This window comes from Rhamphochromis longiceps, linkage group LG18 (assembly GCF_057381845.1).
Source record: "Rhamphochromis longiceps isolate RC_006_pf linkage group LG18, R_longiceps_female_GT1.1, whole genome shotgun sequence".
NCBI lineage: Eukaryota > Metazoa > Chordata > Actinopteri > Cichliformes > Cichlidae > Rhamphochromis > Rhamphochromis longiceps.
In genome coordinates, this window is record NC_140574.1 from 22588007 (window position 1) to 22606644 (window position 18638).

Below are 18638 nucleotides of genomic sequence, written 5' to 3' on the forward strand. Positions count from 1 at the left end.
CTGTCTGTGAACACAGTTCACTGTGCCATGATCCAGAAATTCTGCCATCTTCTCTGAGCCAAAGCTCATTAAAAATGGACTGAGGCAAAATGTAAAAATGTTCTGTGGTCAGACGAATTAAAATTTGAAATTGTTTTTGGAAAACATGGACGCCACATCCTCCAGACTAGAGAGGAGAGGGACCATTCGGCTTGTTATCGGCACTCAGTTCACTCAGTTTTGAATCAGCCTGCCTGGAGCCCAGGCATTTCACCAACTGCAAACATTTAGCACGCCATGAAACAAAAAATATGACAAAGAAGAACAGTAGACAAGAATGGGACAACATTCATCTCTCAAAAGTCCAGCAGCTGTTTTTAAAAGACATCAAATACAAAAAGAACTTTTTTTTTCTTTAAAATGGTAAGATGGTCATTTCTCAGTTTAAATATTTGATATGTTTAGAGATTAGAGATTAATTAGAGCTTAATGACCAAAAGATTAATGAGCAACCCAAGTGTATTATTATAAAAAAAAAAATGAAACAACTACGTTTAGAATTTGCACAACAATATTTTTTTTTTGTAAAACTCTACTTTCAGTGTGTAGTCATGTGGCTGGTGCCCACAGACAAGGCAGAGGCAGAGGCTTTAAAGTAAACGGAAACTTGCTGTGTAGGTCTGTTTTTGTGTTACTCTGATAAGTAATTTGAAGGCCTGTGGGTTGATTAGTAAAGACAGGTGGGCTAACCGGTATTTAGGCCATGCAAGACCCAGTTTAGGCCTGTGTGATGGTGAAACCGATGCAAATGAGCTTTTAAGCTGTAGCTAGTGAAACGGCATTCTCTGGAGCTACTTCATTTATCCCCTCATCCTCTCCTAAGCTGGGGATCCAGACAGTCATTGGAGGCTCGTGCCTGAGTTTTGGGAAGCGACGGAGTCATCAGTGACACAGATGCCCTGATCTTCTGTCCATCAAAGCCTCTGTTTTAGGCCTGAAATACGCTCATCTCCCAGAAGCTATGCCTGTCACTGTCTGGGCTCCCGTCAGAAATTTTCTGACTAAGAGCCTTGCGGTCTGCAGTGGCACGATAACAAAAACATCTCTTCCCTGTTAGGCTGCAAGTGCCTCTCCCCTCTCATGGTAAAAATAACATCAGGCCCAGAATATTAAAGAGGGAATGATTTTTTTTGTGATATTTATCGTCTGTAATTGCATTGCCACACCTGATTTTGTGTTCTTTCTGTGTAGCAAGTGGCTGCTACTAGTGGATTACAGTTGCCATGGTTTCTTCTGTTTTGATCATTCTTATATAATGTTATTGGTGACTGGTTGCTGTGAAAAATGAGCACACACACACACACACATTCTCAGTTTATGTCAGTAAATGTTGCTAACCACCCCCACATTCTTGTCCTTCCTCGAAGAGAGCAGCCCGAGGACAAACAACAGCTCCTCTCACATCATCTTCCTCTCTCCTATACTCATCACACCCTCTGTCTCTTTCTCTCTCCTTATCGCTCTCTCATTGCCTCTCTCAAGTCTTCCCTTCTTCCAGCTTTATTGTCACCATTTTCTCTCCTCCCCTGCCCCACTTCTCCTCAATCCACTTTATCTCTCTCAGTCATAGCTGCATTGATTTTCACAGGGCCGCTCCCCTGTCATATCTCCATATCTCTTAATTCGCACACATTCCTTGTCTCTACACCTTGCAGATTTGTTTTCATTTTAACACAAACACACACCACCTCATGCACACACACAGTCTGGTATCCAGGACACATTACAATGCCTTGCATTCATTTTCTCTAGTCTTACTTTAACCTTTTCCAGAGCCACTACTTACCTAACCCTGACCTTAAAATATGTCTTCACCCTATGGGAACTTGTTTTTTGGCCCACACACACACACACACACACACACACACACACACACACACACACACACACACACACACACACACACACACACACACACACACACCCCAATGTCCATTTTCTCTATCTTCAGCTGTCTAGAGCCAGCCACACACACACACTGTCTTCCCCATCCAGAGATCATCTTTTTCTACTTTTCCATCTCTCTCCTCTAAAGTACACAGCATCTCCATCCCACTAAGCTCTCTTGTCACCCCCCCCCCCCCTTTCTTTTTTTTTTTTTACATTTCCTGACACTCCTTTTCATTTCCCCTCTCATCACCTGTCTTTTCATGTCAGAGCCGCTTGTTTTGACTTTCTGTTGGAAGTCACATACACTGGCTCTGACTGCCTGCTGATTCTTCTGAGCGAGGCAATGTGCATTTGTGGAGCCTTCAGGGCGCTCAAGAGCTGCTGAGTGTTTGTGGAGCAAATTGCTGATGATGCCTTTTACTCTCACTGATGCTATCACTGAGAAACACACAATTTGTGCGAGTGTCATTCTGTAAATTTACGTTTATTATGTTCTTTAAGTTTTTAGTGTTCATGGCCCCTGGTTGGTTGCTATGGAGGTAAATGGACAGACGATGTTACTACATTTTGAAGCATTTAGTTTTACCTTGTGGACCATCTTATTTCCATCTTGTTTCTTTGGAGCTAGAAAAGGCAATATTTGGAGAAAATGGGTTGAACTTAATTCGCTTGGTTAACAAGATGATTTTCTATGTACCCAGACATCTGCTTATTAGTGCTACCATGAAAAATAAAATCATAGATGTTCATTATCTAAAAACTTTTGGTGCACTTAACTATACAGCTGATTATTTGAAAAATGTTCCAAAGTGTGTCATCGAGCACGACAGAGAGTTCCTGTTCAGTGAGTCGAACAACATGAGGTGACACCTAGCAGACAACTAGCCGCCTAGTTGGCACTGAATGTGCCTACACCGTTAACCATGCATAAAGTTAAGCCTTAACACAAATTAATTAGGGGAATTATATGACACTTCACCTAAAACTTAATCTGCTGATCCAGAACATGTTAACTAACACGGTAACATTTTGGTATCTGTCCATATGTTTGCAGACATTTGCTCAGCAACTTGTGACATCAATATACTATTGATAATTATACATTCTGAGGCAGATCTGATCATTTATATAGTGCTGTGCAAAAGTCTTCATCCACCTCTCTTTTCTTTATATTTTGTTTCCAACAGTCAGTCTTAAGCAATAGTTCTCCAGGCCTCCTGGAGGTCCTTCAAACTTTTTCCTTTGGAGGTTGGCTGCCTTTTTACTGATTTTTAGCCTAATCCCTGTACCTTACCATTTTCATTTTGTTTGTTTGTTTCTTGTTAAACCACTTAACACTGCCCTATGAATCATTCAAGCATAGAAAAGGCACCAAACTCAAAGTATTATGTCCACACATAACAGACAACTTAGCAAAGAGACGATTTTAAATTGTATCTTTAGGCACTTTGTTGCTAGCAGCTTGTCACTAAAACACGAGTGGTTCACCTTGCCCCAACAAGGTGATTCCCTTAAACTTGGGATATCTTCGCATGGTCTGCAGTGTGTCCTTTAAAAATTGCCAACGCTGGACTCGTGGAAGACAAAAGAAGAAGTGGTGGTCCAAAAAAGTATCTCCAGCAGATAACCAGTATCTGAAAGTCATGTCCTTAAGAAACAGGAAAAACAAAAACCTCCAAAACAAACCCAGAAACGTGACCTGAGAGATGCATCTGGCCCATCAGTTGATCCATCTACTTTTCACTGAAGATTCATCAGAAATGGTTTCAGTGGAAAGGTGGCTGTCAAGAAGCCATACTTAAGGAAGGAAACAGGGAGGAAAGGCTGAAGTATGCCAAATTACACAAAAAGTGGACTGAAAATACCAGACCCCACATATCAACTTTCCTGAAGAAGTATGGCAAACATCCAACATCCAAAGAAGAGCTTTGAATATCCTTCAAGAAACCCGGAGAACTATTCCTGAAGACTTGTCACGGTCCTGAGTCTGTGGACTCAGTGTTTTTCTGTTTGTATTAGTTATCTTTGTTTTCATGATGTGTTTTGATTCTCTTGGGTTTGATTTCTGTCACTGTATCCCCTAGTTTAGTCCACGTCTGTTCAGTTTCCTGTTTTACTTTGAAAGTCTGTGTACTATGTCAATGTGTTGAGTTTTGCCTCCCCTTGTCTTGTCATGTCTGATGAGTCCCAGCTGTGCTCTCCTCCTGTTTCACATTCCCTAATCACCTCAGTATGTATTTAAGCCCTGTGTTTTTCCCTGCCAGTTGTTGCGTCCTCCACGTTTGTTGTGTGTGTATCCATGGTCGTCTTCCTTCAGCATCTCCTGTCTAGTTAGTTTAAGTTGTTATTTATGCATCGTCCAAAGGTGACTCTCCAGCAAATAAAGCCGTCGTTTAAGTTAATGTTTTGTCTCCGAGTCCTGCACGTGGGTCCAGCCACTGACAGCCACACAACTCACCGTGACAAGACTACTTAAATAAATTACAAGTAAGCTGCTAAGAGAGTTCTAACAGAGGATGAAGAATAAAAGTGGTAAAATATAGATTTTCAAGCTCACTAGAATTGGACAAACTCTTTTTTTTTGCCTTACATTCTGTATTTCCATCTATGTCTCCACAAGTTTCAATAAATTGCTGCTCCTATTACATAGCAAAAAATAAACAAATAAGGGTTGGCTCAAGATGTTTTGCACATTGTTGCGCCCCTGAAATCAGTTTCACAAAGCCAATTTGTTCTGAAAATATTATGGTTTGAGAGATGAAACCATAACAGGAGCAGATGACGGTGTTGAGAGTCCACTGCGAGGCATAAATTATTGTTATAGTACTTTCAGACCGAGCACCTGGGCAACGTATGTAGCTTTGTGCTTTCTGCTCAAAGCACAAAAGGGGGGGGGGGGCAGCACATGTTTGAGGTTTTAGGCTGCTTTCTAGCTTACAGGGAGTCATTAAAATTTTCAGGGGTGCAGGACTGTATTCAGCTGTGTACTGGAGGAAGTGAGTACAACTATTCAGGATAAAAAGCTCCCAGTGAAACAAGCAAACAATGCCTTCCAACAGCAAACTGGCACTTCCTTTTATCAGGATGATCCTGGTTGACTTGCTTTTATTCATTGCAAATATTTAGTGTCGTTTTTAATGACAAAGAGTTGTCACTTTTATCACTTGCTGTTCTCTTCAGTCTTGCAGAGCACCAAACCGCAAGCCGTGACTGATTAAAAAAAGCATAGATGAACACAGTTAGCTGCTGAAGAGCCAGACTTGGTATGAGACCAAAAATGGGGAGAGAACATTCATCAGGTGTGGAGAACATGGCCATGTGTCAGCTGGATGTGTAATGGCTTTGTCAGTGTGCCATTACAGCTTTATTAAATTAATAATAAATCAATGCTTCAACACTTTACTGCCAAGTGACCAAAACAATCAGTTTATGTGTTGCCCTGTTCGTGCCAAAGAGACTAAATCCATTATGAGAATTTGATTTGAACCACACATAATTTAAACTCTAACACTCAAATAAAGTGACACAGATCAACTATATAGTTTAATGTCATTTCCTGCAGCAGCCATTGTTGTATACATGATGTGAAAGCACACTGCACAAAACGCTTCAGGCCCATCTGAAGCCGCATGGCAAAATTCTGGACACGAGCTAAAGTGAGAGATGAGGGCATGTGGCGACCCTCGAGGGACCCGCGTAGAAGATCAGTCCATCAAAAACATAATTTCTGAAGCCTGCCTTGTCCCACCTGAACAGACATCCTCATCACTTTTTAGTTATCTTCTCCCTCAACCAACATTTGTTCCCTTCTTCCTCCCATTCCCCCCCTTCTACCCACTCATATCACATCACATTTTCTTCCGATTTTTCTCCTGCTCTCCTGCTCTTTAGACTTATATTTCACACTGTACTCATTCACAACACATCACATAACCGTTTGATGTATTTCATACAACTGTCCATCGTCCCCTCTCTTCCCGTTTCCCCTCTCCTATTTATCTTCTTACCCTTCAATTTCACTGTTGCCTTCCTCCTGCCCCTCCTCCAATCCCCCCCCCATCCACCTTTTCCTCCTGCTCGCAACCCTGCTCACGTCCAGGTCTGTTTCCACTGATAAGACTCTCAGTGGCACCCACACACACACACATACACACACGCACACTAGAGCAGATAACAGTGTTGTACTGCCGACAGCATCACAGTTACCCGCTATTCCTCTCTTCCCTAATTTTGTTGCTAATGAATGGGCCATCAGGGATTTTTTTCTCTCTCAGCCAAATAAGAGCAGCAGACATGCAAGAATGAGACGGGCAACACGGAGAAGGTGAACAACAGAGGACAAAAAAAGTTACCCTTTTCTCGTAAATCCATTTTGTTTTCGGCTGCACCCAAAGCAAAGTTATTACCTGCCATGGCGTGGCTGGCTCAGGTACAGAGCAGAGAGTAAGCTGCCCTCTCTCAGACACAGGCTGAGCCACAGGGCAGTCAGTTTGTTATTGTCAGACACAAATAAAGTGTTTCTGTCTGAGAAAAAAAAGAAAAGAGACTTTTCTAGATCAACCACTGATAAACACAGGTGTGGACTAGCGCTAAATGTATCACCCACTTGTATGTATGGCTTTTCGCTGCTTAAAATGTTCTCACATTCAAACATCTGCATTTCTTTGAGAATACGTCAACAAAATGAATTAATATGAAACTGAAGAAATACTTTAATTTCTTCTGATTTTGTTTTATTTAAAAATGTCAAAACTGTTACGAAAACATAATTGAAATTGCAATTAAGCAACAAGCCTTCAGCTGTGCACTTTCTGCTTTAGGTTGTTCTGGCAATGTAGTTTCAGCAAAGGCTAAAAAAAATAGAGTTGTTCAAGATGAAGCTGTTGACCAGTGGCATGTCTTAACATTTAAAATAAAGTCTTCTTAACAGTAAATTCACTCCTTCCTATATCTTTTTCTGCTAAACACAGAACCCACTGAAAAACAGGGTCCTGAAGGCTTGTGTTAGCCATAGCTGAGTTTTGCGTGGACTCTTAGTTTAGTTCATACCACACTAGAGTTATATTTGGAAGAGAGTATAAAGTACCTCTTAATGTAGACATATGGAGTCTTGTGCACAGAGACTGTGAAAACTTAAGAGCTACATCTCAGGCTCTACACGCCTCAGTTAGCACATTAAACGCTACCGTGACATGACAGTACAATTAGAAAAAGACTGAAGAAGTATGGCTTGTTTAGAAATGTTGCCAGGAGAAAGCCTTTTTTCTATTAAAAAAAACAAACAAACAAACATGCCAGCACAGCTTGCATCTGAACAAATTACAAGACAGATGAGACCAAAATGGAGATGCTTGGTCATAATGACCATAATGCACAGCACCACGTTTGGCACAAACAGCGTAAACACCTCATACCAACTGTCAAGCACAGTAGTGACGAGGTTTTGATTTGCGCTTGTTTTGCAACCACAGTATCTGAGCACCTTGAAATCACTGACTCGACCATGAACTCCTCTGCATACCACAGTATTCTAGAGTCATATGTGAGGCTGTCCATTCAACAGCTAAAGTTTGGCTGAAACTGGGTCTTGCAAAAGCATGAACCAGTCAAAGTCCAGACTTTAACCTGATTGAAATGTTATGGGGGATCTTAAGAGAGCTGTGGTAATGTAATGTTGTATAGAAGAGTGGGCAAAACGTCATCCACAATGAAGAAGAGCTTGTTAACTATGAATCAGATAGCCAGTGGTTCAATCCTTGGACCTTAGAGTAGGGGGTTGATCTGCACCCCAATTTTCCTACGCCCCTGTTTCACACACCCTGCCACGTAAGGGGGGTTTGTTTTTTTCTGCCTGTCCTACCTTAAACATTGTCAGACTGTATACCGCTTATGATGTAATAACTGAAATAACACAAACAGAATTGAAGAAATAAACAGATAAAGCCTGAACAAGAGGAGCCTGTAGAGAAATTATAGAACTGATCTTGGAAAAGAAAAATGTGTTTGGCACAGCAGTGAATTCAGATCAAAATTCAAATTGCAAAAGCTGCCAGACAGGACAGGATTAAAAACAAACAAACTAAAAAACTCACTCCTTGTACAGATCACTGAAACAGAAGTGCCAAACTATGTTTTTGTGTTGTAGCATTTCTCCTTTTGTTGCTTAGTTACGTAGTTGGGTTTAACACATTGTTTTGCTTGGTTTTGTTTCATGTATGGATTAGGTAGCACTGTTTCTTCAAAGATAGTTGGATTTTTCTGTTGTTTGCTGGCTGTGGTTCATGTCAAAGTCCTCTGCTTTCAGTTACTGGCATATCATTCTTGACCAAGCAGATATTAATAAATAATAGAGTAATAGAGTGAAAAAAACAAAAACAAAAAAACCCCAATGTGAGTTACTGGTAAAGTCTTACAGAAAAACGATTACTTCCAATTATTTATGCTAAAGGTGGTTGTAACCCTAAGCTATTAAATTATTGAACTATAATGGACTTGGAGAAAAAGAAGGACTTGACCTTTGCTTACCGAGCAATAAATGTGTACATTTTTAACACATAAGTCGCCATGCTTTCAGACTTTGACATCCCCAGTATAGAGTTACTTGATGGGAAATAGCTCAGGTAATACAAGCAGCTGGTGGTATTTTTGGCAGTGTACCACAGTCACGGATAAAAATTCCCCCGGCTTTTGATGGTCAGCTTTTTGAACAGACTGAAATGTAGAGAAGTTGCCAAACACAACAGTAATGGACAAGGCGGTGATTAGTTTCATGACACAGCTGCTTACAGGGGTTATAAAGACTGGAACACACACAAACACAGAAGAGACAGCTAATATATATTCATGTTTAATCAAATCTTCTGTTTTCTGTAAGAAGTTGCTCTTGTTGTGGAATTAATTTGCATATTTTGGAGTAAGCCTAAGCCTGTGATTCATGCTGTTAGCCTGAATCATTTCCAAGCGAGATAAAAAACCCTGTTGGGTTTGAACATCAAAAAAATTATGCTAAACAGCTCCATTTATTATATACATTCACCTGTATTTGGCTAGTTATACCTTCCTTGCAGTAGCTTTTAGTCACACCTAGCTCCATTATGCAGGTTTGGTTTCCACCCGATAATTCCTTTTATATTTGTTCCAAGCCATCTGATACAATGATGTCTGACCCACGTCCCACCTGCACTCAGAATTCAAATGCCACCGTATTCTGTCCAAAATGTCAGTGCAACTTAAATTCCTCCCAAATGTGGGCTTTCGAGAAAGAAGACTGTCACTTGGGTTCAGTGTGTCACCCACAGCATTTGTAGTCTTAATGCTAACACTCTGCACCCACTGTGACGGCACATTGTGCACATATCACTGTACAACAACATGAGTGTATCCACCGCTGTTTAAGGCAGACCCAAGGAATAAATTCCACAATTTTAAGTTTTTAATTTTTATTTTTTTATTCTAAAGAAGAGTGTGGTGTTCATGAAAGGTGGTAAATCTGCAGCCATCAGTCTTAGCTAGAACAATTTGTTGGAGTGAATAAATGCATGTGGAGACAGGAAGTATCTCCTCTCGATTTTTACAGTATTTACCAGATAAACAAAGCGGATCAGGATGGTTTTATGTGGAAAAAATAAAGAAAATCTACACAAAATGTATCAAATTGTTCAATAGAACATAAGTAAGCTTGGCAACTGACCAAAACAAAACCCAGGGCAAGGCTTGTGGCTACTGGGGAACTAGCCAGCAAATTAATAATGAGGCTCTCCACTGAACTCTCTAAGGAGAATCTATCCCTGTCCTATATACCCCACTTACACCAGGATCAAACCATGTATGGAAATGTATCAGTTAACTCATGTAGTTGACATTTTCATCCAAAAACAACATAAAGACATTCAAATGACCATTTCTAGACTTTTCCCACTGAAACACAAACATTAAATCTACTCATTATATCTTTATATAAAACAGTACTGGTTACCCCTCTGTTTGAATTCAGCTTGGTACACTCCAAAATCCAAAACACCTGAAGTTCCTGTTTGAAAGTCTCCATCTTCACCATGGTGGTAATGTGGAGCAGAGCACAGGCTACACTCTAAGAAATGATACATTGATGTTGCTAGCATTATGTAAACGTTTTATGTTAAAATTAATGTCACCAATTGATTTTTAACTCTAAACACAAGGATATTGTTTTGATTTTAATTAATAACACAATATTTCAATACAACAAAATGCAGTACATTAAATCCAACGTAAAAAGTTAATTTAAAATGAACAGCACTTTAATTTGAAGAGGATTGTCCTAACAGGCTCTCCGTACTTCTCAGTTTGCACATGTGCAGTGTGGAAGTTTGAACAACTGCCATTTTCAACCGAAACTTGCATCATGCTCAGAAGCCTGGATAAAATCCATTGCCATTTGAGGATTATTTGGTAAGTACAACCATTTAAGGATGACAAATTTGGTTAATGTGTACTAAATGATAAACATCCGACATTTTCGGGAGTACTTCTGTATGTTTTATTTTAAAACAAATGATGTCTGGTAATTTTTTTTTAGCATTCTAGCTTGTATGCCTCTCACAGGTGTTAGTAGTCAGGCATTTAAAAAAAATCGGTGTAATTTCCCAAAATGTTTTACGATTCATGTTAAGCTGCAACTTGCCTACTAAGAACTGCAGCTTTAAAATTACTCCCAACATCTACCGCGCATGCTCCCTGGTGTCAGTAATGACCACCAGGAGCGCCAGCGATCCTATCCGTTTGAAGAATGAAATATATGTATAGTGTATTTTAGAAACATGCATCAAATAAGTTGCTACATTGTTTGAAGGAATTCTACCCCGTATTGATATCTGGTTTAGGGTTAATATCAGTGATTAAAGTGTAAGACATGCATTTATCTTGTGTCATTAAAATGCAGCATTATGTGTAATACAGCTATATGTAATGCATTTAACTCCTTGTATCAGTTCCATTGATTATCAAAGTGACAATTTGTGTGTTCCCCCCTTCATTTTAAGTTGGTCAGCTAGTTCTGTCTGTCAGTAGATGCAACAAAAGTGGCTCAGATGTGATTGTGGTTACTGTTATCTTTTATTGTAACTCTTGTTATCGTAATAAATACCAGAAAATATTGTGATAGGATTTTGAATCCATATTGCTGAGTTCTAATCTTCTATTTCTTTTTAACATTTTTAGGGGTACAATTAATAATTATATTGTTGAACAGTCTAGAATTGATTAAAGCAAAAGTGAAAGCTTTCATGTATTGTCAAAATTGAAAAGCTTCTAGTTTTGTGTTCATATATTTGTTGATCTGACTCAGAAGAGTCAGTGCCTAACCAATCATTAACCTCACTGAATGTCACTAATGTGAGTTGTCAAACATTGTTTAATTACTCATCGCTAATCACTCATCTGTTAATATTTTTGACTTTGGTTTGGGAAGAGGTGGAAAAGAACCAAAATCTTGTCTCACATTGAGTTCTTATCTCCACCAGAATATCAGCATTGATGTTCGACGGGAATGCGTTCTAAAAACTGTGTCTACTTAAATAAAAAGCCAGATGACCTGTTCAAGGAATTCTTGGTAAGTTAGAAAAGGGGAAAGATCAGTTTGTTTGTTTGTTTGTAGCAGGGAAAATCTCTCCAGTGTGTCCTGGGTCCACCCCGGGGAGTCCTCCCAGTAAGACATATCCAAAACACCTCACCCAGAAGGCATTCTGGTTAAAGAAGAATTTTTTTTTTAGTTATCTATAATATTATCTATAATGTTTTTGGGGGTTCAGCAAAGGAAGAACACGTGATCTGATGTTTTAATGTATGTGTGTGGGCAGGCAGGTCAGATTGGCTGAGAGGTGGGAGTGGTAGGTGTTTGCTGGACTTGGCCTCCACCAGGCATCATGACTTGCCCAACCCCTGGCCTCGGGGTCGCAGGCCAGACTTCTCCTTTCCTGTGATGAGCTGTTAACTGACCTCAGGGGCAGTCAGGCTCGAAGAATGGGTTTCTGTGTGTGTGTGTGTGTGTGTGTGTGTGTGTGTGTGTGTGTGTGTGTGTTTCAACCTCAGTTCCCTGTGATCTGATCTACCCTGACAAGGCAACAGGACCGAACAATAAAAATGTCTATTTTCCTCCTCTCTCATTCGCTCCCTCTCTCTGCATGCTCCAGGCAAAATGGGGGAGGTGATTAAAAAGAACAAACTCACTGGAAGAATGACATTTCATCATAAATCCTCTTTTTGTATATTATACTCACCATTTGTCTTTAATCAGGAGCAGCTCGGTGCTATTTGGTATAGAGCTGCTGCAGCAGGATGCAACACCTTCATGCCTTTATTTTAAGATTTAAAGGTCACCTTTCACATTCCCACTGTTTAGCATGATGAATTGCAGTTGTTCCTAGGTCAATGCTAATAAGAAGAGGAGATTGGACCTCTGCACCGAGGGTACTTGAGGCTAGGTCTCAAAGAATTTGGAGTTGGACTTTTCACAAATGCAACTCTAGCCCAAAATGACATATACCTCACCATCTGATTCAGATGTAGCCACAGCAGTGAATGGCCCTTATCATTTGTTATCAAGCCCATGCACATTGTCAGTCGGCACTTTCCTCTACCTGCTGGCACCCTCGCAAGGCTGTTATCATTCAGTGCAATCAGTGATAAAAAGAGAGCAACCTAGATGATGTAGGAAACGACTACGAATCGTGTAAAGGAGTAAATTAAAATACTGGCAAATTGAGCTCGGTTAACTGTGATTTACATGTACAACCCATGTTTGCTGGATTATTAGAAAAGTCTTAGAATTACCTTTAATATTACTGTTTTCTAAATGACTGCAGTACTAGCAGTAGTAGTAGGAGCACTACTAATCCTCTTATCTATTCTTACAAATACATCTGCTGTTTTTCTGTCTTCTAATCTTTGCTGTCATTCTTTTTATTCTTTATCCAGCCCTGTTGTTTAGAGGCTCCCTCAGCCATACGCTCGGCAGCACACTGAATTGTGAATCCTAACAGCCTGAGCAGTAGCAGATAGAGAGTGACTGAGAAAAGTGAGGGAGGGAGGGGGTTGGGGAGAGATAAAGAGCGAGAGAGCAGCGAGAGAGAGGTGAGAGAGAGAGAGAGAGAGATGAAAAGCATGCTAAACGAGAGAGAGGCGCTCATACTGAAGGAGGCAGAGGCAACAGCAACAGCACGCTCCTTTCCCCATTCCTCCCTCTCTTTTCCTCATAATCCCACAGCCATACCGGAGGGAGATGAAGGCTACCCTGACCAGCTGATGAGGACCGGCTGAAAGAGAGAAAAGTCTCAGCGTGAGCCCCCCTTCTTATTTTGGGACGTTAATCAACAAGGAGTGAACGGAGGCGCGTACACACGAGCGTGCCTGCGGGAGGGAGGGAGGGAGGGAGAAGGAGAGAGAGAAGAGGGGGATGAGTGGTACGTTTGGTACAGCTGCTGATGCCAAGGTCTGAGAGTGAGACAGACTGAGGGAGACCTGAGGCTCGGAGGGCTCGCACGTGCGGAGCGGCGTCAGAAACTTGCGGGCAACGAGAACAGGAAAACAGATTCACATACGCACACAGCTGGACAGATGAGGAGGGATCAGGGACCACGCTTCAGCCCTGGGTATGTTAACTTGTGCAGAACACACGCGCACACACACACACAGGCATGTACATCTTGTCCTCAACAGCCACTGTGATTTTTTCAAATAGAGCGCAGACACACTTGAAATGCAACAGTACACGTTTGCTGGGCTTAAGGGTTGACGACTACCCATCCTGACAAGGCTCCCTACTTGCCCTTAGATACTTGCAGGAAAGAAAAGAGAGTGAACAAGAGAGGGTGTGTGTGTGTGTGTGTGTGTGTGTGTGATCATGCTTTCTTACTATCGCCTATCTGAATTGTGCACTCAGCTAGAGGTATTTAAAAAGGCTTCACAAGCTGACCAAGTGATGAATGTTAATAAACCTTCACTGATGGAATGCTGTCATGTTTCACATCGCCCGACTCTTCTAGTTATAACATCGCTCATTACATTACCTACATGAGTTATGCGCTCTGCTCACAGTCTGCAGTCTGTTTTTTTTATCTGAAATGATAACCTGGCTGAAAAACAGCTGAAGTGAGGACTTGTTTGTTCACTCTGGTCTGAGACATGAATAGCTCTACTTTACCCATGCTACACTGCAGGATGCCATGTGTGGTAACGTGTCATGCGTGGTCATGTGTTATGTCATGTTGTGGCAGGGGGCATATGGCAATGTGTGTGTGTGTGTGTGTGTGTGTGTGTGTGTGTGTGTGTTGTGGCAGGGGGCAATTGGCAAGTATGTCTTAGGTGCTTTAGCTATCAGCCCCCCCCTTTTTCTTTGAATCTAACACCCCCCGCCTCGTTCTCAGTCTCATTCCTTTTCCACCATCTTCCTCCTTTCTCCATTTCCAATTATAGACTGTCACCTCTCTCCCTTTCCTCCTGATCCTATCTCCTGTTTCATTCTCTTGCTAAGCAATTACCTTTACCTGAATCTTCCCCTCTGGACATCATGGCTGGCTGGTTTTTCTGTCTGTCTCCTCAACAATGAAAGTGAAGGATAGGTGGTCATTTCATGGCCATTTTTTAATGGTTGCCTGAACCATGAGCAAAGGAGCAGCAGTGAAGCATGAGCACACAAGCCACTTCATGTTAATACCACTCAGATAGATCTGGAACAGATACATAAATATGAAGCTCAATCTGGGAGGAGTGGGGTGTTCAGTGTACAGATGAATTATGCCTCTAATCATGGAATCAGCTCATTACTTCCTGCTCCTCATTAACTTGTTTGGGTTTCTAACTTTATCGCTGCTCGGTCTTGTCTTCCTGAAAACTAAACAGGAAAAAGAACTCACTCAGACACTGCTGGCAGGCAGATAGCTCCCAGCATACAGGCAAACTTGCTGTTTGTGTCTGAGAGTTTTTTCTGCACTCACGGACTCTTCAGCTACCTCTATTCCTGTTGCTTTACCCTCTTTCTATAATCGCCACTGGTAATGAGCCAGCCTTCACACACGTATACAAAGACATGCACTTATTCCCACCTTCCCACCATCAGTATGACCCTTTAAGTGCAGACGCTTGCCAACTACCTGAAGCATAATATCGCTGTCCTCTCTGCTGCCAAGTCTGCGTAGTGTGTGAAAAGACCAAGACTGGAAATGAGACACTGTTGAATCAATGAGAAGTTAGATAAGAGAAAGAGAATGTCACGAATAGAAGGATGAAGAAGGCAAGCGCGACATAAAATTAAACAGGAGGAGATTAAAGTGATGTAGTGAAAGGCTCGTCAGAGGGATATTTAGGACAGAAAGGGCCGAGAGTGTGACAGGAAAGTGGGAGAATGTGGGTGGAACTGTTTGGCCTCTGTGTTGACAGGTGCTTATTGCAGATGTGTTTTTCCAGTGAGTGGACATGCTGGCAACGTGATAGTTTTCAGCCACCCGTGGGGAAGAAGGTGATGAAAAAGAATGAAGAGGATGAAATCATTGCTGGAAACAAAATCTTTACAAAAGAAAATCGTTTTTTGTACAAGTTGTATTTTATTTTAACTTTTTTCCCCATTATTCCATGTTATAGTAGGTGGGCACAGAGCTTGTAAAGAAGACAACTGACTTTCCAAACACCTTTATTTAGTGGTAGAAGCGAGCTTATCTGAAATGTCTGTGATAAATCCACATTAAAGAAAAAGACTTATTCGCCCACATCTATGCCAATTACCATACTTTTCCGAGCAGACGTGCTTTTGCGAGTTTGACTGTTGTGTGGACATATGTCTGTCTGGAAGGGGAAACACTGAGCACTTGAGAACATTGTAAGGTTTACATGTAAAAACTAATATTGTATTTAAAAATTTACCACAAGCTTCTATGCTCATTACTTTTAAATATATTGCCTTTTTAAATTGGTTGCTTCTATTTGAAACACCCTGTACTCTCAGAAAATAGAAGTTACTCCTCCACACATGTGAGACTTTTTAACTAAACCTAACATAGACCTGATAGAGCTGAGATCACAATGTTTAATGAACATGAATGCCTATTTTAAGCCTTACAACTCAGCATTATTATGTGTGGGCTGGGTACCTTTGACATTTAAACCAATACCGGAACCTGGACTTAAGTACCGCCATCCAAAAGTACCTTTTGTCGATTCGGTTAGCTGTTGTCTGCTCCTCCTTTATTACAATTTTGAAATGTTGTCAAACAAAATAAGTCAACATTCCACTATTGAAAGATTTGCTTATCTTTAACATTTTACACTCTACACCAGCTGCCTTGGTCGACAGTGTCTGTGTGTTAACATCACTGTCACATGCTTTGCAAACTACTATAGGAGTAGATGATTATTGGTTACGGTTACATGTTAGGTTACATACTATCTCAGGAAGTAGAGTATGTTGTCTGCCAGCCAGTTGGAATGTCAGTGGTTCCATCCCTGTATCTGCATCTTCAAGTGTCCTTGTCTCATGTTCAACTATCTTATCGAACTCCAAGCTACCCCGGATGCATTTGTGGGAGTGTGTGTGCTTAGATGCAGTCCGTTGAATAGCAAATAGCATTTTGCGTTACAAACATTGCAAAGTAAAAGTGTAACCACATCTGAGTCGATTTTCAACTCGCCACGGCCTCATATGTTTTTTTGTTCTTCAACACATCGTCTCACTTGCTTTCTTCTTCTTTGACTCCCTCTGTTATCGCAATTTGACACTGGCTGATTTTGTATGAATTTTTAGTCGTAGTACTGATGCAATTTGATTTATACCCTAAAAAGTACCAGGTTCCTCTACCCGGCCCCAATTTCTCATTCAGCTCATTTACATCAGCAGCACACTTTCCTTTCAATGAACAAGCTCTTTTTTTTTTCTTTTTCTTTTTTTCTTTTTGCCTGTCAATGAACAAGCTCTAACGTGACCTTTAGCACTGGGCTAAAGATTTCCTGGAGATGGTAGAGACCAAAACTGGAGCTAAAAAGATGAATTTGTCAGATGGCTAGAAAGTGTGACTGTAAGTGAATGACTGTGTTTCTCTGACACTGAAGAATCTGTACAGTTGTTTTCCCTCCAGGGTGGTCAAGGTACTAGACTTTCAAACTCAATACCAATATCCAGGAAAATACTCAATGCTTGATACAGTTTTTGAAAATTTTGACCCCATCCTGCAAGAACAGAAGTAATTGCAAGCAAGTCTTATTTTGAAAAATTGAACCAGACGCTGCCTGTATTTTAAAACTGACCTCACAACTGGCTTTAAAAAAATACGAAACACATTTTGAAAAATTATTGCAAAAGTAGAAAAGTTTATCATCTTGTTCACATCTTCCCTGCAGTGTCTATCTCACCCACTGTTCTCACTGCTCCACCTCAGTCTACAGCTTTTCTCCTCAGCTCTTCAAGACTGAAGTTGTCTGATTCGGCTGCTGTGCTCCAGATTTCTCTCTTTATTTGCTTGGATTAGTTCTCCACACATTCATCTATGGTTTTCTTGCTGGTCTGCACAGTGAGAAACTTCTGACTGTGCCCATTCTCCACATGTCCGTAATCTGCTCTGTCACGGCTCAATATTCCACCCGTGATCTGTTCAGCCTACAGTAATTATTTATCTTTTATTTAACTAAAGTCAACTAGCTACCACGTTAAGGATAACAGGTGGCTAGTGTGGCTATTGGTTAACTGCTAATAGTTAGATGGCTAATATTGACATGTGCACTTCCATGCTGTTGAAACGGGACCTTTACAGACCTCTGATAGTGTTTCAGTGTTATGAATGTCCAGTATTTCACCTGTTATTGAGGGGAAGAGCTTTGTGTCTACTTGTTTGTGTGAAGTTGTTTACACTGTTTGTTGTAAATGAGTGACTCCGGTATTAATTTTAGCATTGATTAATATCTGAGTATCGATTTTTATTTGTCATGGTGAATTGGATTAAAGGACTCAGGTGCGAGACTCCTTGCAGAATGACAGTGGATTTATTTACAGTGAAAAGGTGAGTTAACAGTTCGAGTCTATAATCCAAAAAGGCAGTGCAGTGATACGGCGACCTCTCCTCACGGTGACAGTGCAGTAATAATCCACAACAACTCCTGGTGCCGGCTCCTCCTCCAATCCTTGAACCCTGGAGGCAGATGAGAAAAAACACACGCTCAATAACGAAAACGTCCTCTCCTTCACAAACCGGGTATGCTAATCATGACTACGCTACCCGGTTTAGTTCAACGTTCCAGCGTTGGTTGTGACTCAACCGCCCCGTTAAATAGGTCTGCGCTGGCAAGGTAATTCTGCACAGGTGCGATGATTCTAGCTTAGGACACTCCCCTCCGGTCAACTGCCGTTCCGTGCCACAGCTTCCGGAAGTACATGTTCCAGCAGAAAAACACATGCCCAGGATGGAGAGGAGAACACGACACAGTACACACAAACACCACAACAAATTGGCAAGACGATCAGTGAGGACCGTCTAGCCATGACATTATTTATTTATGTATTATTGACAACTCTACCCCTTAGTACCAAATATTTACCAAAAGAATGTGTTATCATCTGTAGGATAGTGCACTTATTGTGTTAACTATATGAGGCGCTCATACCCCAAAGTTGTTTTTACATCTTGATGTGCAGGTTGGTAAAAATCAACAGTTTTCTTTGTTTCAGAATTTTTTTCAGCTTCTTGCAGATC

At 41.0% G+C, this 18638-nt stretch overlaps 1 protein-coding gene and 1 long non-coding RNA gene across 2 annotated transcripts in view; both read left to right on the forward strand.

Moving 5' to 3' along the window:
- The first annotated feature begins 10271 nt into the window (after nt 1-10271).
- LOC146648258 (uncharacterized) lies at nt 10272-13311 on the forward strand. Its single transcript, XR_014908623.1, has 3 exons — nt 10272-10359; nt 11430-11518; nt 13172-13311. It is a non-coding gene; the product is annotated as an uncharacterized LOC146648258 (long non-coding RNA).
- Nucleotides 13312-13352: 41 nt separating this feature from the next.
- The window catches only part of lingo3b (leucine rich repeat and Ig domain containing 3b), a 51048-nt gene continuing 45762 nt past the window's right edge, over nt 13353-18638 (forward strand). Inside the window, exon 1 of the mRNA XM_085389653.1 lies at nt 13353-13556. The gene's annotated coding sequence lies outside the window, so the exon portion shown is untranslated. The remainder of the gene's footprint in view (nt 13557-18638) is intronic.